This window comes from Triturus cristatus, chromosome 7 (genome assembly GCF_964204655.1).
Source record: "Triturus cristatus chromosome 7, aTriCri1.1, whole genome shotgun sequence".
NCBI classification, from domain to species: domain Eukaryota; kingdom Metazoa; phylum Chordata; class Amphibia; order Caudata; family Salamandridae; genus Triturus; species Triturus cristatus.
Genome location: NC_140590.1, coordinates 375,480,757 through 375,504,856, shown reverse-complemented (window position 1 = coordinate 375,504,856; position 24,100 = coordinate 375,480,757). Strand labels below are relative to the sequence as shown.

Sequence of the window (24,100 nt, the reverse complement as noted above, 5' to 3'; positions counted from 1 at the left end):
CAATTGAAGGAATTGGATGATTCAATAGTGTTAAAGAACCAGTATATGATCATTGGCGCACTACACATGAAGCTATCAAATTTGTCCTACACGTAGTTAAGGACTTTTGAGATAAATATAAGGGTGTGCTGTATATTTCTTTCTACTGTTATAATTGTGTTTACCCAGCCTTTTGGTTGAGTTGTTGGCACCTCTTGGCAGTAGGTGCAAGGAAGAACGGAAAAACACCCCGTAAAGAATATAGATACATGTGTAAATAACCTCACACTAAAATTGGAAATGTAAAATGATTCATGATTGTGCGGTTCCAATCCTTTGAGAGGATACCCTACTGCCTAAACTTTGTCAACACTGTATATATCAGTAAGTGCCAAGTAGGTAGCACCAGCCAAGTGCTGCAATCATATTTCTAAGCACATAAATTACTGGAGTGACTACTGTTAATCTAGGCCTACAGATTTGGGACAGGTCCTCTCCTAGCCAGGAGTCTGAAGTGCACATAAATCTGAGGAACGAGGTTAGAGTCCCGGCGTCCGCTCAACATCCTGTAGTCCTGGGCATATCATTTAATGTCTCAGTGTCTAAAAAATTCAAGCATTGGCAAAGCCAATACCTCTCACATATGTGAGAGCTGTTGGCTTTGGCAATGTGATTTAGCCATGATGAACACCAGTGTTGATGCTGTTCAGCATGGCTAAAAGTTAGTGGTGTGGAGTGGGGTAGATTGGGATAGATTGGAGTGGAGTAGATTGGAATGGGTTAGATTGGAGTACACTGAGGTAGATTGGGGTAGAGTGAAGTGAGGTATATTGGGTAGAGCGGTGTGGGTTAGATTTGGGTAGTGTGGTAGACTGGAGAGGGTAGATTGGAGTGAGGTAGATTGAGGTAGATCGGAGTGGGTGGATTAGGGTAGATTGGAGTAGGGTAGATTGGAGTGGAGTTAAGTGGAACAGAGTGGTGTGAGGTAGATTGAGGTAAACTGGGATGGAGTGGAGTAGACTGGGGTATATTGGAGTGGAGTGGGGTAGATTGGAGTGGAGTGTTGGCGATTGGGGTAGATTGGAGTGGGCCAGATTGGAGTGTGGTAGATTGAGAAGATTGAAGTGAAGTGGGATAGATTGGACTGGAGTGGGGTAGATTGGAGTGCAGTAGATTGAAGCGAGGTAAAGTAAGGTAAATTAGAGTGGAGTGGGGTAGATTGGAGTGGAATGGGGTAGATTGGGGTAGAGTGGAATGGGGTAGATTAAAGTGGGATAGATTGCAGTGTGGTAGATTGGAGTGGGGTAGACTGGGGTAAATTGGAGTGTGGTAGCTTGAAGTGGAGTGGGGTACATATGGGTAGATTAGAGAGGGGTAGAGTGAGATGGGGTGGATTGGGGTTGAGTGGGGTAGATGGAGTGGAGTGGGGTAGATTGGAGTGGAGTAGGGTAGATTAGAGTGGAATGGAGAGGGTAGATGAGGGTAGATTTGGGTATACCGAAGAGGGGTATAGTTAGGTCAGGTAGAGTGGAGTAGATATGGGTAGGGTGGAGTGGTGTGGGGTAGCTTGGAGTGGATTGAGGTAGATTGGAGCGGAGTGGGTTAGATTGGGGTAAATTGAACTGGAGTGTGGGATATTTTAGTGGGGTTGATTGCTGTGTAGTGGAGTGGGGTAGATTGGGTAAAGTGGAGTCGGTGGGTGGGATAGAGTGGTGTGGGGCAGATTGAGATCAATTTGAGTGAGGTAGATGGGAATGGAGTGGGATAGATTGGGACTGAGTGGAGGTGGGTAAATTGGAGTGGAGTGGGGTAGATTGAAGAGGAGTGGGGTAGGTTGGAGTGAAGTGGAGTGGGGCATATGGAGTGGAGTGCAGTAGATTGAAGTGGAGTAAGGTATATTTTGGTGAGGTAGGTTGGAGTGGGGTGGATTGGGGTTCCGCGGAGTGGGGTAGATTGGGGTTGAGTGGAGTGGAGTAGACTGAAGAGGAGTGGGGTAGAGTCGGTGCAGTGGGGTAGAGTGAAGTTGGTTAGATTGTGGTTGAATGGAGTGGGGTAGATTGTAGTGAGATAGATTAGAGTGAAGTGGTGTAGATTGATTGGAGTAGGGTAGATTAGATTGGAGTGGGGTAGAGTGGAGCAGAGATAATCTGAGTAGAGTGGAGTGGATTGTGATATAATTGGAGTGGGGTGGTGAGTGGGTGTTGCTTGGAGTGAAGTGGGGTAGATTGTTGTAGAGTGGGATAGGTTGGGGTAGATTAGATTGTGGTACATTAGAGTGGAGTGGGGTAGATTGGAGTGAAGTGGGTTAGATTTCAGTGGAGTGTGGTAGAATGGGGTGAAGTGGGTTAGATTGGGATGGATTGGTGTTCATTGGAGTGGAGTAGATTGGAGTGAAATGGGGTAGATTTGAATGGAGTGGATTTGGTAGATTGTGGGTAGATTAAAGCTAGCTAGATTGTGGTAGATTGGAGTGGGGTAGATGGCAGTGGAGCGGGATGGATTGGAGTGGTGTGGAGAGTGCAGTGAAGAATGCAGTGGAGTGGGATAGATTGAAGTACAATGGGGCAGATTGGAGTGGGGTAGACTGGAGAGGAGCAGGGTAGATTAGAGTAGGATAGATTGGAGTGGATTGGGGTAGATTAAAGTGGAGTAAATTGGAGTGGGGTAGGCTGAACTGTGGTAGATTTGGTAGACTGGAATCGGGTAGATTGGAGTGGAGTGCAGTAGATTGGGGTAGAGTGGAGTGGAGTGGCGTAAATTGGGATGGACCATAGCAGATCGGAGTAGGGTGGATTGGGGTAAATTGAGTGGGGTAGATTGGAGTGGAGTGATGTAGATTGGGGTAGATTGAGTGGGGTAGGGCAGATTGGATTGGAGTGGGATAGCGCCTGAAACTGAACTCAGACAAGACGGAAGTCCTCATCCTCGGATCTTCACCCTCTGCATGGGACGACTCATGGTGGCCCCCGGCCCTTGGCAGCGCACCCAAACCAACGGACCACGCACGCAACCTGGTATTCATCCTGGACTCCTCACTCTCGATGACCAGACAAGTCAACGCCGTCTCATCATCATGTTTCAACATCCTATGCATGCTCTGTAAGATCTTCCGTTGGATCCCCACCGAAACCAGGAAGACGGTCACCCAGGCCCTCGTCGCCAGCCGACTGGACTACGGGAACACCCTCTACACCGGAACCACAACCAAACTTCAGAAAAGACTCCAACGAATCCAGAACGCCTCCGCACGACTCATCCTGGACATCCCCCGACACAGCCACATCTCCGGACACCTGAGAGACCTCCACTGGCTCCCCGTCAGCAAGAGAATCACGTTCCGACTCCTCACCCACGCACACAAGGCCCTCCACGACCTGGGCCCCAGGTACCTCAACAACCGCCTGACCTTCTACACTCCCACCCGTCAGCTACGATCGACCAGCCACGCCCTCGCCGCCGTTCCACGCATCCGAAAAGCCACCATGGGAGGAAGATCCTTCTCCTACCTGGCAGCCAAGACGTGGAACTCCCTCCCCATCCACCTTCGTCTGACCCAAGACCACCTCTCCTTCAGGAAGCAACTCAAGACCTGGCTGTTCGAGCAGTAGCAGACCTCCCCCCCCCCAAGCGCCTTGAGACCCTCCGGGTGAGTAGCGCGCTATACAAATTTCTTGATTGATTGGGGTAGGTTGGAGTGCAAAGGTGTAGATTGGATTGAAGTTGAGTAGATTGTAGTGAAGTGGGATAGGTTGGGTTAGCGTGGATTGGGGTAGATTGGAATGGAGTAGGATAGATTTGACTGAATTGGGGTAGATTAGAGAGGGGTAGATTAAAGTGGTGGAGTTTGAGGTAAAGTGGGGTGGAATGGGGTAGATTGACGTGGAGTGGAATGGGGTAGCTTGGATTAGATTGGGGTAGATTGCAGCGGATTGGAGTGGGATAGGTTGGGGGAGATTGGAGTGGAGTAGATGGGGTAGATTGGAGTGGGGTGGGGTAGATTGGGATAGATTGGATGGGTTTGGGATAGATTGGGGTAGAATGGAGTGAGGTGAATTAGATTGAAGTTAAGTGCGTAGAGTGGAGTGGGGTGGGGTAGGTTGAACTGGAGTGGTGTAGATTAGGGTGGATTGAAGTAGATTGGAGGGAAGTGGGGTAAATTCTAGTTGAGTAGGGTAGATATGGGTTAATGGGGTAGCTTGTGGTGGAGTGGGATAGGTTGGGGTAGATTGGAGTAGAGTGGATTGGGGTAGATTGGATTGGAGTGGGATCGATTTTACTGAAGGGTAGATTGGGGTGGGGTGGATTGAAGTGGGATAGTTTGGGGGAGAAGTGGAGTGGAATGGGGTAGATTGGGGTGGAGTGGGGTAGCTTGGAGTGGAATGGGGTAGATTGGAGTGAAGGGGTAGATTGGAGTGAAGTGGGGTAGATTGGAGTGGAGTGGGATAGGTTGGGGTATATTGGAATAGAGTGGATTGGGGTAGATTTGAGTGGAGTGGGATAGGTTGGGGTATATTGGAGTATAGTTGATTGGGGTAGATTTGAGTGGAGTGGGATAGATAAGGCTGGCGTGGGGTAGATTGAAATAGGGTTGTTTAGGGTAAAATGTAGTAGAATGGGTTAGACTGGGGTGGAGTGGAGTGGAGTGGGGTAGCTTGGAGTGGAGTGGGGTAGATTGGAGTAGAGGGGTAGATTGTAGTGTAGTGGCGTGGGATAGGTTGGGGTTGATTGGTGTGGAGTGGATTGGGGTAGATCGAAGTGGGATGGGGTAGATTACAGTAGATTGAAGGGGTATGCAGAAAATTGGGGTAGAGTGGGGTGGGGTAGGTTGGACTCGATTGGAGTAGATTAAGGTGGAGTGGAGTGCATTTTATCTGGATTGTGGTTGATTTTGGTGGAGTAGGGTATATTGGGGTTGAGTGGGATAGATTGGGGAGGAGGGCAGTGTGGTCAAAACTGTTAGATCGGAGTGAAGTAGATTGGAGTGGAGGGGTGTAGATTGGAGTGGGGTGTGCAGCTTGGAGTTCAGTAGAGTGGTGTCAGGAATCCCCTCCCACACATGGATTCCCTCCCACGATGCCACTTCCGTGAACCTGGTGCGCTTGGAGGAGAGCGGACTACAACTCCCAGAATGCCCTCCGGCAACAATTGCCTTATGCAACTCAAGAGTTCTGGTTACATAACACCAAGGGTAATGCCTAGTTTTCATGTTATGCAACTCAAGAGTTCTGGTTGCATAACACCAAGGGGAACGCCTAGTTTTCATGTTATGCAACTCAAGAGTTCTGGTTACATAACACCAAGGGTAACGCCTAGTTTTCATGTTATGCAACTCAAGAGTCATGGTTATACAACGCCGAGAGTACTACTTAAGGAGAAGATCACTGGGACTCGGCGTCGGATATTCTGATCTTTGCCGGAGTACCTGGTTGAGGTACACGGACCCGTTGGTGAGTTGAGCGGCGGAAGGAACATTCTAAGGAGCGGAGGAGAGGAGCTGGCGTGTGCTTCCTGCCCGTGTCCTGTCCCGTTCTGAGAGCCGTATTCAACGTCATTGGGCACAAGTCCCGTTGGTAGAGCCGAAGCTCCCAACGGCCTGACAATTTGGAGAAAACGAGGTTGGTGCGAGCCGAAGCTCCCAACCCTCGTTCCTTGGGTAAACACACGCTTAGAGCTAAGACGCTATCCAGGAGGTGTTTCCGCGTCTTAGCCATCGACACTCGTAGGAGAACTGGGATAGGTAGAGCGGCTGCTCCCATCCATTCTCTGCGCCACCTTGGGTATTATCACTTAAACCCGGATACAAGAGACGCACACTAGGAGGTGTTCCCAGCGTCTTTGTGTTGTGGCAGTACTCTGGGGGATACTGGTAGAGCGGCTGTTCCCAGGTGGTAGAGAGCCCGGCCGGGTGACTCCCACGTGCCCCCCCGTAGATTTCACAACCTTGGAACTACCCTTCACAGCGGTCGAGAGGCATTGTCGGCCACTGCTTAGCACTGTGCCCTCCGTTGGAGCATACCGGGTCCGGTGTGCATGCGGAGGACGGTTAGACGAGCTGTGAATGGGTATCGTACTTTAACTGGTGATTCCAGTACCGGTATTCTTTGTTGTCTGTAGTTGTTTATCTGTTTATTAAATCATCCTTAAACCTCCATTTCTCTGGTCCGTCGTCTGTTTGTCCCAACCCCGAGAAAGCCAGGACGTTACAAGTGGAGAGGAGTGGGGTAGATTGGGTAGAGTGGAGTAGGGTAGGTGGGAGTGAAGTGGAGTAGATAGAGGTTGACGTGAGTGGGATAGATTGGAGTGGGGTAGAGAGAGGTAGAGTAGTTTGGAGTGGGATTGGGTAGATTGGATTGGCATGGGGTAGATTAGGATTGAGTGGGGTAGAATGGAGTGGAGTAGGTTAAATTGGGGTTAAGTTGGTCACATTGGAGTACAATGGGGTAGATTGAGGTTGATTGGAGTGGGTAGATTGGAGGGAAGTGAAGCGGGATCGATTGGGGCTAGATTGGAGAGGAGTGGAGTTAATTGGAGTGAAGTGGGGTAGATTGAATTGGAGTGGAGTGAAGTGGGATAGATTGGGGTAGAGTGAAGTGGAGCAGGAAAGAGTGGTTAAAGTGGAGTGGGGTAGTTTGGAGGGCAGTGGGGTAAATTGGAGTGGAGTGGAGTAGAGTGGGTTGGGGTAGATTAGAGTGAGCAGATTAGGGTGGGGTAGCGTGAAGTGGGATAGATTGGAGTGGAGTAGGGTAGCCTGGGTTATATTGGAGTGGAGGCTGGTAGATTTCAGTGGGGTAGATTGAAGTGGAGTAGGGAGATTGGGTTGAGTGGAGTAGAGTAGGGTAGATTGGGATATAGTGAAGTGGGGTAGATTGGAGTAAAGTGGAGTGGGGTCGATTGGAGTGGGGTAGATTGGAGTGGCGTGGGGTAAATTGGAGTTGGGTAGATTGGAGTGCAGTTGTTGGAGCAGAGGCGGGTAGGTTGGTGTGTAGTAGCTTGGATTGGAGTAGAGTGTGTAGATTGGGGTAGACTAGAGTGGGGCAGATTAGGGATGGAGTGGGGTGGACCATGGTAGTTTAGAGTGGAGTGCATAGGAGCAAATTGGAGTGGAGTGGGGTACAGTGGTGTAGATTGGGGTGGGGTACATTGGAGTGCAGTGTGGTAGATTGGAACAGATTAGAATGGGGTAGATTGGAGTAGAGTGTTGTAGTTTGGTGTAGATTGAGTGGTGTGGGATGGAGTGCGGTAGAGTGGAGTGGCGATGATTTGAGTGGATTGGGGTCGATTGGGGTAGAGTGACGTGGGGTAGCTGGGAGAGGAGTGGGGGTGGAGTGGAGTGGAATAGGTTGGGGTAGATTGAAGTGGATTGGGGTAAGTGATGTAGAGTGGATGGGCATAGAGTGGAGTTGGGTAGAGTGGGGGAGCATAAAGTGGAGGGGCGTGTCATGGAGTGGCGAAGTGTGAAATAGCATGTTATGTAGTGGTGTTTTGTAGAGTGGAAAGGTGTGGCGTGGAGTGGCATAGAGTGGATTGACGTGGAGTGGAGCGTCAGAATGGAGTGGAGTGGCGTGTGTATAGTGGAGTATCAGAGAATGGAGGGGTGTAGAGTGGAGTTGTTGTAGGGTGGAGTAGTGTAGAGTGGATTGGCGTAGTGTAGCATATGCATAGTTTGGTAGCACACTGCCATTACAGACAACACATTTTCAATTGAAACGGCCATTACATGTGCAGTTTTACTGCACACAAACTATAATGTGTGGAAATGTGATCACCTAGTGCTTAAATTTGTATTGATCATATTTAAATATTTATTCAAAGCACACTTCAGAATTACAAAAAACTGTGCTTCATTTGTACTTTCTTAATTCTGAAATATCAGCACAGTTCATTTACAGACATTTACATTTTGCTGTGTGCTAGAAAAAAGCATTTTCTTTCGCAGCAAGATTGTCTCATAAATTCTCTTACTTTAAAGTCAAAGAAAGAAAAGTAAACACCAAGGGGCATATGTATCAAGCGATTTTGTATTCGCAAACGCTGCGATTCGCAAGAAAACAGCGTTTGCGAATACAAAATCGCAAAACGCAATGTATGAGCCTTTTTCGCATCGCACAAATAAGGAATTGCTAATTTTGCGATTCCTTAATTTTGCGTAAGCATTTAAGGAATCGCAAATTGCGATTCCTTAAATGCTATGTAACAAGCACCTAAGTTGTGCATTTCTCCTTAAGAAATCGCAAATTACCACCAACTTCAAGTTGGTGGTATTTTGCGAATTCTTTCAAAAATGCACTTTTTGGCATTTTTCTAGGTGCCATGTGGCGCACATTCATGCCCTTATGGCATGTATGTGCGCCATATGCGCACACATACTCATTTCAGGGGTGCATCAGGGTGTCATCATGACACCCTTGCACCTTTGAAATTATTCTGAATTTGCGATTAGCAAATTGCAAATCGCAATTTGAGAATGACTTCCCTTTCATTCCTATGGGCCTCCAGGCCCATAGGAATGAATGGGAAGGTATTCCTTAATTGCGATTTCGCAATTTGCTAATCGCAATTAAGGAATATTAAGAATTCGCAAAATATGTGCGAATTTTTCAATACATCCCGTTTTGCAATTCTCAAATAGCGATTCTCAAAAAATTGCTATTTGAGAATCGCAAATACGGTTTTTGATACATATGCCCCCAAGATCCTTTGGAAGGTACAGCCTGACATTTGATCTGTCATTAAATACACTGCAAATTTAACAAGATAAAAACAAAATTTAAATGCCAGTTTAAAGAAAGTGAGCATTCATGGATGAACAGTGGGCAATGCTCCAAGGAAGGGACAAACTCAAGCTGGACTGCATAAAACAATTAAACCAGCAAATAGAAAGCTAGCAACAGTGAGCTACAAACCATAAAGTAAATGGTAAATAATGGGCGGATCATGCATTCTCAGGGAAGCTTTCAGAATGCCCACAAGAAGTCATTACCACCTCAATGTTCCGCTTCATCCCAGTCAGCACAGCACGAGGATGCCCTGCCCACCACAGGTCCAATACCATGCTTAAAGACCTACTTCTATGTCCATGACCTACATGGACTTAAGGCTCCTCCCTCCACGTCCCGTCACAAATCTAACAGTGTTTGTGGCCGAATTTGAAATTACCCCCACTAAGAATGTGGGCCTTTGTATTTTGTATTTGGATATTGGCTTCTCATTGGCTATTAGTATTGCACAGGGTGGGGTAGGTTGCAGATGCATATATGATTGTACTGAATAGGTATTGGTGCACTGTGCTGCTGTCAAAATGTATTTCCTTTCAAACTAGCACAGCTACACTCTGCTGAGTTCACTATATAGCAAAACGTTTATTAGTTGTTTCACTGAAGCAAACTGTGAATAAGTACATTAATGCCAGAATTATTATCAGCAAAGAATTGAATTGAAATGCAATGTGTAGCACTGTATTACCACATAAGTAACTACAAAGATCGTGATTTATTGATACTTGAAAATAGTCAAATACTTGATGCTATCAGAGTATGAACATTATGTTTTCAATCAGTGTGGCTACTGTGGAGACTTAAACAAATAAGCATTGGCGAAGCCAATAGATCATGCTTATGAGGTGTATTGGCTTTGTCAATGTTTTCTAGCCAGGTGGTCCAGTAGCGCGGCTGCTGTGCAGCTTGCCTGAAAGTGAAAAAAGAAAGTGCTATGACACCGCAAGGGTGGCTCCTCCGCTAAGGCGGAGGAGCATCGCCCCACTGCTCTTGGGGGCTGGGTTAGGGCAGGCTGTAGACACAGGGGGAGGAATGGTTTGCACACTCCAAGTGCACACGACTGCTTGGCTGGCCGAAAACAGTCATGCGCACTTTGCATCTCCATCTGAGCACCGATCAACAGCACTCAGACCCATCATGATGTTGCATTGCAGCATTGTGATTGGCTATGGAGAGCATGGGTGCTTCGTGGTTTGGGACTGCCGGAGAAGCGGAGGAGAGACGCGGCCTGCAGAAGAGGTAAGTGTTTTTTAATTTTATTTTCTCACCCCTCTGCCTGTCCACTCTCATTCCCTGCCAGCCGCTACTGTGAGATGGCCTGTGCTGGCTGCGTCATAGTGTTTTCTTTTATTGCCGATGGGACAGAGGGCAACAAGGAGAGAGGGAGGGCATTTGGGGAGGCAACAAATACAAGGAAAGTTTTGGGCAAAAAGTATCATTATGCGTCCACCGTTGGCCAGGTCATTGTGCTTTACTTATTGGGGGTGGGAGGAAACATGGAGGGTAAGATTAAGGGGTAAGGGGACATTACCCCTTATGCTTAACCAGTTACCCTCACCAATAACCTCTTACCCTTAACCCCACCTTTAATCTTTACTCCCCTTTTCATATCATTACTACTTACCCCTTTGTCTCTTTACCCATGGCCTGCCTCCATTTTAACCACTTATCCATGTTCTTATCCCTTTACTCTTTACTCTTAAATCCTTACCTGTAACCTCTTGCCCATACCCACTACAAATACCCCTTTACACCTTGCTCTAAACCCATTACACCAACCACTTGCATATACCCTTAACACTTTATCTTACAGCCATACAATTAAACCCTTTCTTTATCACCTGTATGTTTCAACTCTTACCCCTAGCTCCTTGTTGCCTTTACCTTGGCTCTTACTCTCAATCACTCACTGCCTGTACCCCTTACCCTTAACTCCTTACCCCGTTAACCTTAATTCCTTTCCCTTAACACTTCCCTACTACCCTTAACCCGTTTATTCCTCACTATTAACCCCTTAGGCTTACCATTATCCCCTTCCCCATTACCCTTAAGCCCCTATCTTATTCTTACCCACTTCCCCATTATGTCTTACCCCGCAACTGTGTCCTAAAAATATTATCCATATAATATTGTTAGTAGAACCTGGACTTTAAGACCTTACATTTAATTGTGGTATCCATTGGGAGCCTCTAACTCAATTATGAAGATTAAGGTTGTCTTATTCTGAATTCTTTGAGTATGGAAGTGAATTCCTGGAGACCAAAACAGAGGATTTTACAGTAACCAAAGCATGCTCGATTCTGTGGTCCTATGAAGGAGAGGGAGGACTTTCCAGAGATAGGGATTTGGAGAGTAAATGAGAGTTTGGCATCAACAGTGCTTCCAGGTTCTTTACTTTTGGTGGAGTGGATGAGTGGGTTTGGGGTCTTCTGACTAGTCAAAGGTAGTTATATGGCCACAAGTATCCATTCACTAGACTCTCCATCACTTTGCTTGCTTAGGAAGAACTGCTTTTTTCAGTGGAACATGTGGTCTAGGCACAAGGCAGGCATGCTTATCAGAGTGGTTGGGTTTACTGGGCATTTTTCCTCACAAGAATGGTTTTGTGTGGAGTTATCATGCATTTGGAAAGTCACACTGTAATTACTGAGGAAATCTGCCAATTGGAGACCATAGATATTGTAAAGAAGTCACAAGGAGAAACAGAGTATGATTCTTGGGAAACACCACAGATCAATGACCGTGTGGAAGATTAGATTCTTGGTTTAGGTCTACGGTGAGTAAGCAAGGATTGGATCTGTTGCAGTGCAGGTTCTGAAATGCCAGTCCCAGCCCTTCCAGCAGAAAGTTTGAGGAGGCTAGGAGAACTTTCAGGGAGACGCAAAGCATTGATTATATTGGTTAGGTTATATTTGTGGGTTTCAGAATACCGTTTAAAAGGCCAGCAGGTTTCTGTTTTTAGTTAAGTTTCTGCAAATGTTAATGATACGTTTTATGTGATCACTCCAATGGGTGGTAGCTTCACTTTTGTGGCCACCTTGAATTTCTGAAAACAGATTTACTGAGAGTTTATATTGGCACATGTTTAGCCATGATTCTGAATTAGTTGTTTAAAAATGAGATTGGGGGCGTGGCCAGCAGCCGAAGAAGATGACTGCACAGGAATGTGGCTCTGGCTCCTTACTCCTCTTCCTCCATAAATCTGGCACTTATCCGTCTTCTTGATCACAAATAAATAAGCCCGGGCTGAGACAAAGTGGTGTGCTATCGAAGCCGTTGAAAAAGAACCACCCGATGAGTCAAACGGAGTCCGCTGTGACTTGACATCCGTGTGTGTGGATGGAGGCCGTGGAGTGATGTCAGCATCCGCCCGAGTGGAGCAGCCCCGTCCCCGGCCGGAAAACAGGCACGTGCCGAAGTGACAGACGGGACAGGCACGCTGTGCACCGTATCTCTGCCGTAGAAGTTTCCTGACACCGACATCAGAGCAATGTAATGCTCTCTGTCGGTTCCGGCCGGCGACACTATCAGAAGGCGAGAGCGGAGGAGCGAGGAGAGCGCGTAAAACTAACAAGGGCCTAAATGAGATCGGGCCCGTACTGGCTGGGGAGGAAAAAGTGATGAGGACCTAGCAACCAGCAGTGGACGAGTGCAGCCTGCATCTGAATCTATTGGTGGCGGTGGAACGCATTCAAGGAAGAGCACCACGACGGAATAGAGCTGGGCGCAGCGTGCTTTTGGACAGCAGGTGAGTCTGCAGCCTAGTCCATTCCATACTCTGCCTTTCAATTAATCAAAAAAAAGAAAAACCTGAGCATACCCACAAGAAACCTGAGGCAGTGGCATAGATTCCACACTTCACCGCAGTACCTGTCAAGAAAAAGGCACCAGGGCACCGGTCATAAATACAGCAGTCTTAGAACCTAGTAGGGGAAAACTGACAGGACACGTGGGACTTTCTCCCTCGACAGGCGGCGGTGATTACCAAAAGACTCCATGCCAAAGCCGAGGCTCTGAACATGCTAGGGCACTAGTGTGATGTTGCGCGACAAAGGAGGACGTGGCTCACATCAGCCAAAATTAGACTAGTTCTCATGGCAAAAGAACCAAGATGGGGCAAGTAATCAACCTGATCCATTTCAAGAGACATAGGAGACATTGACGGAACAGGGCACCCCCACCCTGCAGGACATACTGGTGGCCATCGCAAGCATGCGCACCTCCCTCGAAACACATATAGACCCGGTATCCACTGAAATTACGTGCAGGCCTGAGAAAAATGGACACCAGTGTAAAAGAAGTTTAAGACGTAACACAAGGCCTGGTCACGGATACAAAGGCGTTGGGAAAACAAGTCAGTGAACTACAAACCATCAGCAAAATCCTGGCAGAGCAACTGGATGATTATGAGGGTAGGTCCAGACGTAACAACGTTAGATTTTTGGGGGTGCCAGAGAGAATAAAGGGGCCAGCTAAGACCTCTTCGTGGAAGAATTAACCACCAAATACCTGCAGCCTCGGAATCTCTTCAACTACTTCTCTATTGAAATGGCGCACCGTGTGCCGGGAGGTAGACCTAAGCCGGGCCTGCCCCCTAGGCCAATAGTGGCTCGGGTGTTCAACTATAGAGACCGGGATGTTATCCTACAAACTGCGCGCAGCGCTCAGCCACTCATGTATGAAAACAGCACCATAACCTTCTTTCCTGATTTCACACTGAAGGTGCAGAAACAGACACAGTTTTTTGGAAGTCAAAAAAGCCCTCAGAGAAAAAGATCTGAAATACGCTATGCTGTTTCCTGCTAAGCTGAGGGTAGAAACCTAGGGTAAAACTTGGTTTTTTATTGAGCCGGATGCAGTCTGAGAGTGGCTGGAAAGATGGCAAAGAGTAGGTGATCCAGACAACCCAGATATGCACAGGCGGCGGATGGTGAAGTCTTAGAAACGAACTGATCCCTGTCTGGAAGAGAGGCAACCGACCAACAAAGACTCACTCCAAAGCAAATAATACACCATCCTGCAAATCTTGCGATCGAGAAACTGAGGAAAGACAATACTCTGTGTGTACCGGACACACCTGGAGCATTCGAGAATAGACCAGCGGACAATGGCTCGAACTGAACATTGTCACATGTCGATAAGCAACGAATGGAGGGTTGGGTCCTTTATGACACACCGTCAATAATACAATGGCTGAGTATATAAAACGATTGAACCTATACTAATAGATTGTATCATGCCTAGTCATTGAGAAGGGGGGAAGAGGGGGTGGGCAGGTCCACAACTCCTCCGATACTGGGAAGGGAGGGCGACAGGCACTCTGCAATGTTGGAGAGGCAGGCAGCTCGAGAACCATTATGCAGGGAGGGTACTATCAAGTTGGGGGTTTAAAAGTAGATTATGTAGTATTATTCAGGGGGAACAGCAGGCAGCTCCTTTTCCTACAGACACAAAACCACCCTGTTCAATAAAAAGCTACTCTCACCAAGTAAAACGACACGAGGACACCCGCACAAAAGCCAAATACAACAAATGCTTCCATCATGCGACACACGCTTCCAGGGAGGGAAAATACACCGGTGACAGACACATCTACTATGATTGGCGGGGCTAAGACGTCAATTAAATTACTCTCTTAGGAATGTTAACGGGCTAGGGGACAAACTCAAGAGGGGGATAGTGCTCCAATACATAAAACGACAGGCACCGGATATGGTCCTACTTCAGGAAACTCACCTGGTTGGGAACACCTGTAAGGCACTCAATAGGTAGGGCTATAAATTCATCGCACACTCAGGCTTTACCTCAGGGTCCAGAGGGACTGAGATACTTGTGGTGGCACACACTTGTACAGATGCACAGGGCTGCTTCGCGGCTGTGTCCTGACTTGGGAGGGTAGATGTGTTAACTTTGTGTCGGCCTATGTCCCCCCGGTGCTACACAGCATGGCTTTACCTGATATGAGCAAGATGATCTTCGATTTACCAGAGGGGAGTTAGTGATAGGTGGAGACCTAAATATGACGCTTTGTGATCAGATAGACAGATTCCTGCCCAGACCCACCCCAAGCAGTAAAACCACCATGCCTGACTTCATGGGGGCCCTGGGTTTAGTGGATGTCTGGCAAGATGCCCACCCACAAGCTAGACAATATACATTTAATTTGGGAGCACACAACAGCCTGTCCCGTATTGACCACATTTTAACATTGTCCGACAAAAAACACCACTTTACAGAAGTAAGTCCCCTGGCTAGGGGTATTTCATATCATGCCCCATTATGGGCTAAATACGCATTGGGAGTCACACCAACTCGTAGAACAATATCGATTAATCCCTGGTACCTCAAAATCCCACATGTCAAAACCAGCCTCATTAAATCCACCGACGAATATTTCAAAGAGAAAGTGAGCTCAGTCCAATCTCCTCAAACTATCTGGGAGGCTTACAAGATGGTGCTAATAGGACAGGTGCTTTTCCTCATGGTGGGGCACAAGAAAGAGAAGGTTAAAAAACCTGAGGAGCTGGAATGTGATATTTTAGCTATGGAACATACAGCCATGCATACGCAAGACGAGGTAGCTCAACACATGCAGGAACTAAAGCGACAGGAGTATAAGGATCTGACAACAGAAGTAGCAAGGGACATACACCGGGCGACACAACATAGAATATATGAACACGGGTAACGTGCAGGTAAATTACTTGCTTGGCTGGATAGGCGGAGCGGGCGGATCGCTGGATAACGGCGCTATGAGGAGAAGAGGGTGAATTACTGAGAGATCAGCAAGCCATCACAGAGGCTTTTGCTGCCAACTTTGCACACCTCTACTTACCCGCGGCCTCAGCCATTATAGAGGAGTCAAAGGAATTGTTAACAGACCTACCGTGCCGATCCTGTCGTTGGAGGACCGACAAGCACTCGAGGCAGACCTTACGATCGATGATAAAGATCGGCTATACACAGCATGCAATAAGGGAAGGCTATGAGGCCAAATGGCCTCCCAATAGAGTTCCTCAAAATAACCGCAACTAAAGTGGCACCACAAGGTGGCTCTCCATCCCATATGAGGGTTCGGATTTCCCCTTCTATTGATTTGAAATATGCTTCGGGTACTCTCATTAACTGACCTATGGAAAGAATACGAATTGTCTGAGGGTGAAATATTTAGATATTTACAAATTAGGCATGTGCTAAGGGCTGTAGTTCAGGCCGAAGAGGAAAAACCGGAGGCCTCACCACAAGAGAACAGACTCATGACAGAGTATATAGACTGTAGGGCTATTTCCCTGACTTACCAGAAAATAATAAATAACTTACCTGACCCACTTCAGCGTCTCCGCAAGCGCTTGCAGGCAGATATAGGAACATTGCAGGAAGAGGATTGGCATGACGCGTTTTCTGCCCCATGTGAAGTAGCCATATCAGCGCGGCTGAGACTAATTCAACTAAAAATACTTCACAGATCATACGTTTCCTGTGTCACCATGGTTAAAATGGGACGGAGTGATGAGGCAGGGTACAGGAGGGTATGTGGGGGGTCAGCATCTTCTACCACACAGTTTAGGACTGCCCGGCTGTCAAAGGCATATTGGGAAGCAATAATTGCATGTAGGATAGACGTCAGTGGTGGAGCCCTTCAGCTAGCACCTAATCTATGCATACTTAACATATGGGAGGCAACCGACATGACCCGCATGGAGCAACTGAGGATCACTATGGGTTTCATCTTTGCAAATGGAAATGTAGCCCAGAGATAGGGTGCAGCTGAGTCACCAACCCTAGTGAAGAGGGAACGGGACATGGACTGGTGAATGATCGCCGAAAAGGAAGTCTATAAAAGTAGGGGGTGCCTCCAGGAGTGCGAACGGGTTTGGAATAAATGGAACAGTCATAGTGACAATATCTGTGTCTCACCCTCCTACCGAGGGAATAGATCTGGGGGGAAGGAAGTGCCACAGTTGTAAATGATGATGAAAGGTGATGGGCTATTGAGGTCAGAGAGTGTAAGAAGTGAATACGACTTGCAATGTATTTCACTGTTCAAATGTGCTGGTCTTCATGCCTGCTGTATAACTGTACAAATTCAATCAAAAGAGTTTTTTTTTTAAAAATGGGAGATTGGGCTTGGTGATATTAGCTTGGACTCATGTAGGTGTTAGTTTGGAGGGTTTGTGTTTTTGCTTTCATTGTGACAATTTTAGTGTTTGAGGTTTGTCAATACACAGTGCTTCTCCGTTTTTGAGGATGAGGTGTCATCGAGCCAGCTGCAACTGAGTCACGGCGTTCCCCAGGGATCATCACTCAGCCCCACGTTGTTTAACATTTACATGAGACCTTTGGCTGAGGTGGTGCTTCCCTGGGGAATCCAGCTTATCACCTACGCCGATGACACGCAGCTGGTTGTTTCTTTAGTGAGGGACGATGCCTTACATCAGGGGATCAACAATCTGACCCCGTGTCTCACCAAAGTCCTTGAATGGATGACCTCGTCTTTTTTAAAGCTAAATGGGGCCAAAACGGACATTATACAAAGCCCCAATTAACCTGGACCCCTGGTGGCCGCATTGTCTGGGACCTCCTCCGGTGCCCAAGACCAAAATAAAAAGCTTGGGGGTCTGGCTGGACTCCGCCCTGAATTTCCAACATCAGGCTAAGAAGGTGGCCGCGACCTGCTATGGATTGATGCGAGTTCTAAAAAAAGTCCTAGATCTTCTTCCATTTGAAGCCAGACCCGTATTGGTCCAGTTTTTGATTCTTTCGCGACTGGACTATGCAAATGCTATTTATATGGGGGCACTAGCAGCTACCATAAAAACTCTGCAATCTGTGCAGAATTGTGCAGCTCGCTTGCTTATGAAAGTCCCCAAACGATGTTCAGCGAAGGCCTCAATTCGGTTGCTTCATTGGCTACCAATTCAGGAAAGGATTGTGTTCAAGACTATGTGTTTGGCACATAAGTCCATCCACAATGTTGGCCCGTCCATTCTGGATTCCCTGTTTTGTCGCCATCAATCGGTTAGATCTCTTAGATCCAACCAACGAAATCTGCTTGTAGTTCCCAGGGTGAAGTTGGCCCGGAAGGGCGGCCGCCTGCTTTCTGTCCAAGCGGCCAAAGGATGGAATAAACTCCCCGACAACATCAGGCATGAATCTAATCATCTGGCTTTCAGGAAGCGACTAAAGACATTTTTGTTTCAATAATGTCTTTTAACGTCCTCTGGTCTTACAGCGCTGGGATGCTCTAGGGTAGCCATGCGCTATACAAGAAAGTACTCACTCACAGTAGAGAAGCTCTTGTGCACAGTGCTTGGGGTTACCATCTCTTGGAGTATGGTTGTATGTTCCCAAATGAACAGAGTGTGTGCAGATCTTCCTGGTTGGACGCCGGGTGTCTGATGATCGGAAGGACTCTTTTCATGCTAGAGATAGAAATTTCGAATCTGATTTGAGGAAGGGTGATTTATAGGGAGTTTTTTTGTTCCTATGATTTGATATAGAAGGGCACTCATGTGTTATCTTGGTTTTGACTCTGGTAGTGCAGATGAGTTGCTTGCCTCCTCCCAGTGTGGCAGTGGTAAATCTTGCAAGACTGCGATGTCCATGTTGGTTGGTAGAAGCAATCCAATTGTTGTATGTGCTTTTCAGCCTGGCAAGAGAGAATCATGGCAAACTTCATCCAGCACAGTGACTTAATTTAAGGAGATAAGGAAGGGAGTCATGTATTGATGATAGCCTCTGGCAGTCATAGTAGACTTGGATCCCAGCGGGCAGAATGTGCTCATTTTTGTCCATTCCTGCACAGCAGCTGAGGCAGTGGGCTGGGGTGGATTGGCTGACCTTACAATTCTTCTTGATTGGATGTGAGGCTCATAGAACTAGCCAGCCGTCTGTTCATTTGTGAAAGATGGCACCCGGAGAGAAGGGACTGCAGCGGTGACCTCGGGTGGTCGCAGAGCCAGTTACAAGCAGCCGGTGTCAGCTGGAGCGGAGGACAGCCCTGCTGTTTCTCTGGAGAGGGAAAGAAACAAGCACAGTATCCCTAGCACGGCGGTGGCCCCGGGGCACAGGTAGACACATTTCTGCCATTAGAGTGGGAATGGGTGACAGGCAGGAGGTTGGAATGGGGCAATAGGGCTTCTGAAAGGGGTCATAGGGCGGGAGGCCTGGGGGAGCTTCATAGTGGAGTACCTATCTATCAACCTTATTTTTAAAGCATGCGTTCCGACACATTTTTCATTAAGGGCATCAGTGCCATGGGTATACCTAGACATTGGCCCCATATCTAATTGTGCCATGGGACTCGAGCTGCACCTCTCCCAACCGGTGCAAAACAAGTGTTGGGTTGCTTGTATTTCTTTTCGGTGGGAACCTGGAAATTAGTGCTGGACTGGTCCCTGTGGAACTGGACCAAACATGATTTGCCGATGATTTGTCTCTGTGATACTGGGAGCAAAAAAAAGATGGCCTGAAATGGTTTTCTCCTCTGTGTCCATTTTCTCGCAACTCTTTTCCCGCTGCTGCTACCCCACAGGCCCCACCCCCTGCCGTTCCTGCCTCCCAGCTGTGCTTCCCTCCCTCCTCCCCTATTTAAAAGCGGCCGCTGCGAGGGTGAGCAAGCTAGACCTCTGACCTCCTGGTCAGAGAGCTGCTCTCTCCCCCAGCAGCTCCGCTGTTGTGCCGCTGAGAGGTGCCTGGTAGGTGTTCGAGGCCCTCCTCCACCCGCAGGCTCCTGCCTGTGCCTCATCCCTGGTGGTCCAGTGGGAGAGCCTTGCTCTTCTGCTGTTCAACTGTTGTCTGTGGGCCTTTTTGTGCCCCTTTTGTCTTTATGGCTTTTGTCTGTCTTCAGTGTATTTTTATGATTATTTTGGTGCCTGTCTGTGACTCTGTTTTTCTGCACTTCTTCGTTTTGTGCCTGTGCCCTTGTTTTTCTCCTCCGTGCCCATTTTCTCGCTGCCCTTTTCCTGCCGCTGCTCTCCTGTGGCCCCTCCCCCCTGTCGTTCCCCCCCTCCCAACTGAGCATCCCTCCCCCTACTATTTAATGGCGGCCGCTGCACTGCTGCGTGCAGCGGGAACGCCGTTGGTATGCCGAAAAGGCACCAAAGGCAAGCCCGTCTGCACCTGTTCGCGACCCGACCGCGACCAGCGCCAGAGACCCTTGATCACCAACCACCCACCCCTCCTCACACTCAACCCTGGAAAAAACAACAACTACCATCTGTCCACACCGAAATACACTCATGTCCAGTTCTCCTGCCTTCACCACCCTCAATACCCCCACAACCGATGCCACCACGCCGAACACCAGCACCCCCAAAGCCCTGAGGTGCCTACTTCTCAACATGCACTCCCTGCACAGACACCCCGTAGAGATCTGGGACCTCCTCGATATCACCTTGCCTAATGTTGCCTTCTTCACAGAAACCTGGACCAACTCCACCTCCGCCCGACATCGCCACCGCCATCCCCGACGGATACAAGAGCCAGAGGAAAGACCGCCCGACCGCACAGGAGGACAACACGCCATCGCACACAATAGCTCCCTCTGACTCACCACCTCCACTACAAGCGACTCCCCGTCCACCACCGAGCACCTCTATTTCTAGAAACAGATTGGGCCCAGATCCACCCTACGTGGCATGATCGCCTACAGACCCCCGGGACCTCGAACTGCGTTCATCACTACCATCGCCGACCTTGTCGAACCAAACACCATCGCCTCCACGGACTACATACTCATTGCTTCCGTCTCTCACTTAAAACAATGTTTTGCATGTTTTTTTTCATTTCCACTGGTCAATTCCGATCGGTAAATAAAAAATGTTAAAAGTGCCCTCGTCATTTTGTAGACATGCACACGTCAAATTCAGATTTTTACTGAGCTGTGCAGCATTGGGGATGCTGTACAGCATTGCTAAAAACCACTGGGAAATCCAATAGGTCCCAAAGCCGAGGCCTGTTAGATTTTCCAGTGCCTGTTAATTCCGCTACTACTTCTTTGAATCATTCACTATGTCAGTCTGTCATATTTAATTTGTTTGATGAGCAGATTCATGCTTTAATTCAATTCCTTCTGCCCCTTTTTCATACTCAGTTTAAACATTGTGTTAATGAATATCAATGTTATTTACTTATTGCCTGATATTGCATTGTTTTTTTGTGTGCAGCTCTTCATCTTCTACCATGCTTTTTCCCCATCTAAATCCTATGCCCATCACTCTTAATCTGAATTACTATTACCGTTTGAGTCTGTACTGGTACTGAATTTCTCAATTTATAAACACATTTTCTTGTATTTTGAACAAAGTGCAAGAGTTGTGTAGTTCTTCTCACAGTATGTCCATATATAACATTCCAAAAACCAAAGGAAATGATGGACGGAGTGTTGAACATTGCAAGCACTCACCCCCAGTCAACTGATCTGGGTTTAATCCATTACCGTTCTTTAGCCCACTCTGCCACCCCAGTTCAGACATGGCCATATGCAAATCAGTCTGACCCTGTGCCTCATGGGAACAGTCCAGCCCGAACTGCCAAGCCATGTCTTCCCTGGACCGGAAACAAGCTTCCTAGGACCAGATTCTGGCATTTCAGCCGTCTTCAGCCAGGCTTGCTTAAATCCAGTGGCAAAGTGAGCAAGGGACTCACGTCTGAGCATACCCGGCCAACTTATGGCGAACAAAGCAAAAACCAAAGGAAATGATGGACGGAGTGTTGAACATTGCAAGCACTCACCCCCAGTCAACTGATCTAGGTTTAATCCATCACCGTTCTTTAGCCCACTCTGCCACCCCAGTTCAGACATGGCCATATGCAAATCAGTCTGTGGGCCTTTTTGTGCCCCTTTTGTCTTTATGGCTTTTGTCTGTCTTCAGTGTATTTTTATGATTATTTTGGTGCCTGTCTGTGACTCTGTTTTTCTGCACTTCTTCGTTTTGTGCCTGTGCCCTTGTTTTTCTCCTCCGTGCCCATTTTCTCGCTGCCCTTTTCCTGCCGCTGCTCTCCTGTGGCCCCTCCCCCCTGTCGTTCCCCCCCTCCCAACTGAGCATCCCTCCCCCTACTATTTAATGGCGGCCGCTGCACTGCTGCGTGCAGCGGGAACGCCGTTGGTATGCCGAAAAGGCACCAAAGGCAAGCCCGTCTGCACCTGTTCGCGACCCGACCGCGACCAGCGCCAGAGACCCTTGATCACCAACCATCCACCCCTCCTCACACTCAACCCTGGAAAAAACAACAACTACCATCTGTCCACACCGAAATACACTCATGTCCAGTTCTCCTGCCTTCACCACCCTCAATACCCCCACAACCGATGCCACCACGCCGAACATCAGCACCCCCAAAGCCCTGAGGTGCCTACTTCTCAACATGCACTCCCTGCACAGACACCCCGTAGAGATCTGGGACCTCCTCGACATCACCTTGCCTAATGTTGCCTTCTTCACAGAAACCTGGACCAACTCCACCTCCGCCCGACATCGCCACCGCCATCCCCGACGGATACAAGAGCCAGAGGAAAGACCGCCCGACTGCACAGGAGGACAACACGCCATCGCACACAATAGCTCCCTCTGACTCACCACCTCCACTACAAGCGACTCCCCGTCCACCACCGAGCACCTCTATTTCTAGAAACAGATTGGGCCCAGATCCACCCTACGTGGCATGATCGCCTACAGACCCCCGGGACCTCGAACTGCGTTCATCACTACCATCGCCGACCTTGTCGAACCAAACACCATCGCCTCCACGGACTACATACTCATTGCTTCCGTCTCTCACTTAAAACAATGTTTTGCATGTTTTTTTTCATTTCCACTGGTCAATTCCGATCGGTAAATAAAAAATTTTAAAAGTGCCCTCGTCATTTTGTAGACATGCACACGTCAAATTCAGATTTTTACTGAGCTGTGCAGCATTGGGGATGCTGTACAGCATTGCTAAAAACCACTGGGAAATCCAATAGGTCCCAAAGCCGAGGCCTGTTAGATTTTCCAGTGCCTGTTAATTCCGCTACTACTTCTTTGAATCATTCACTATGTCAGTCTGTCATATTTAATTTGTTTGATGAGCAGATTCATGCTTTAATTCAATTCCTTCTGCCCCTTTTTCATACTCAGTTTAAACATTGTGTTAATGAATATCAATGTTATTTACTTATTGCCTGATATTGCATTGTTTTTTTGTGTGCAGCTCTTCATCTTCTACCATGCTTTTTCCCCATCTAAATCCTATGCCCATCACTCTTAATCTGAATTACTATTACCGTTTGAGTCTGTACTGGTACTGAATTTCTCAATTTATAAACACATTTTCTTGTATTTTGAACAAAGTGCAAGAGTTGTGTAGTTCTTCTCACAGTATGTCCATATATAACATTCCAAAAACCAAAGGAAATGATGGACGGAGTGTTGAACATTGAAAGCACTCACCCCCTGTCAACTGATCTGGGTTTAATCCATTACCGTTCTTTAGCCCACTCTGCCACCCCAGTTCAGACATGGCCATATGCAAATCAGTCTGACCCTGTGCCTCATGGGAACAGTCCAGCCCGAACTGCCAAGCCATGTCTTCCCTGGACCGGAAACAAGCTTCCTAGGACCAGATTCTGGCATTTCAGCCGTCTTCAGCCAGGCTTGCTTAAATCCAGTGGCAAAGTGAGCAAGGGACTCACGTCTGAGCATACCCGGCCAACTTATGGCGAACAAAGCAAAAACCAAAGGAAATGATGGACGGAGTGTTGAACATTGCAAGCACTCACCCCCAGTCAACTGATCTGGGTTTAATCCATCACCGTTCTTTAGCCCACTCTGCCACCCCAGTTCAGACATGGCCATATGCAAATCAGTCTAACCCTGTGCCTCATGGGAACAGTCCAGCCCAAACTGCCAATCCATGTCTTCCCTGGACCGGAAACAAGCTTCCTAGGACCAGTTTCTGGCATTTCAGCCGTCTTCAGCCAGGCTTGCTTGAATCCAGTGGCAAAGTGAGCAAGGGACTCACGTCTGAGCATACCCTGCCAACTTATGGCGAACAAAGCAAAAACCAAAGGAAATGATGGACGGAGTGTTGAACATTGCAAGCACTCACCCCCAGTCAACTGATCTAGGTTTAATCCATCACCGTTCTTTAGCCCACTCTGCCACCCCAGTTCAGACATGGCCATATGCAAATCAGTCTGACCCTGTGCCTCATGGGAACAGTCCAGCCCGAACTGCCAAGCCATGTCTTCCCTGGACCGGAAACAAGCTTCCTAGGACCAGTTTCTGGAATTTCAGCCGTCTTCAGCCAGGCTTGCTTGAATCCAGTGGCAAAGTGAGCAAGGGACTCACGTCTGAGCATACCCT

General features: G+C 47.9%; 1 protein-coding gene across 2 annotated transcripts in view; it reads left to right on the top strand.

The window, feature by feature from the left end:
* LOC146809713 (sacsin-like) overlaps positions 1 to 24,100 on the top strand; it is a 287,617-nt gene that overhangs the window by 17,441 nt on the left and 246,076 nt on the right. The gene's annotated exons all lie outside the window — the stretch shown is intronic.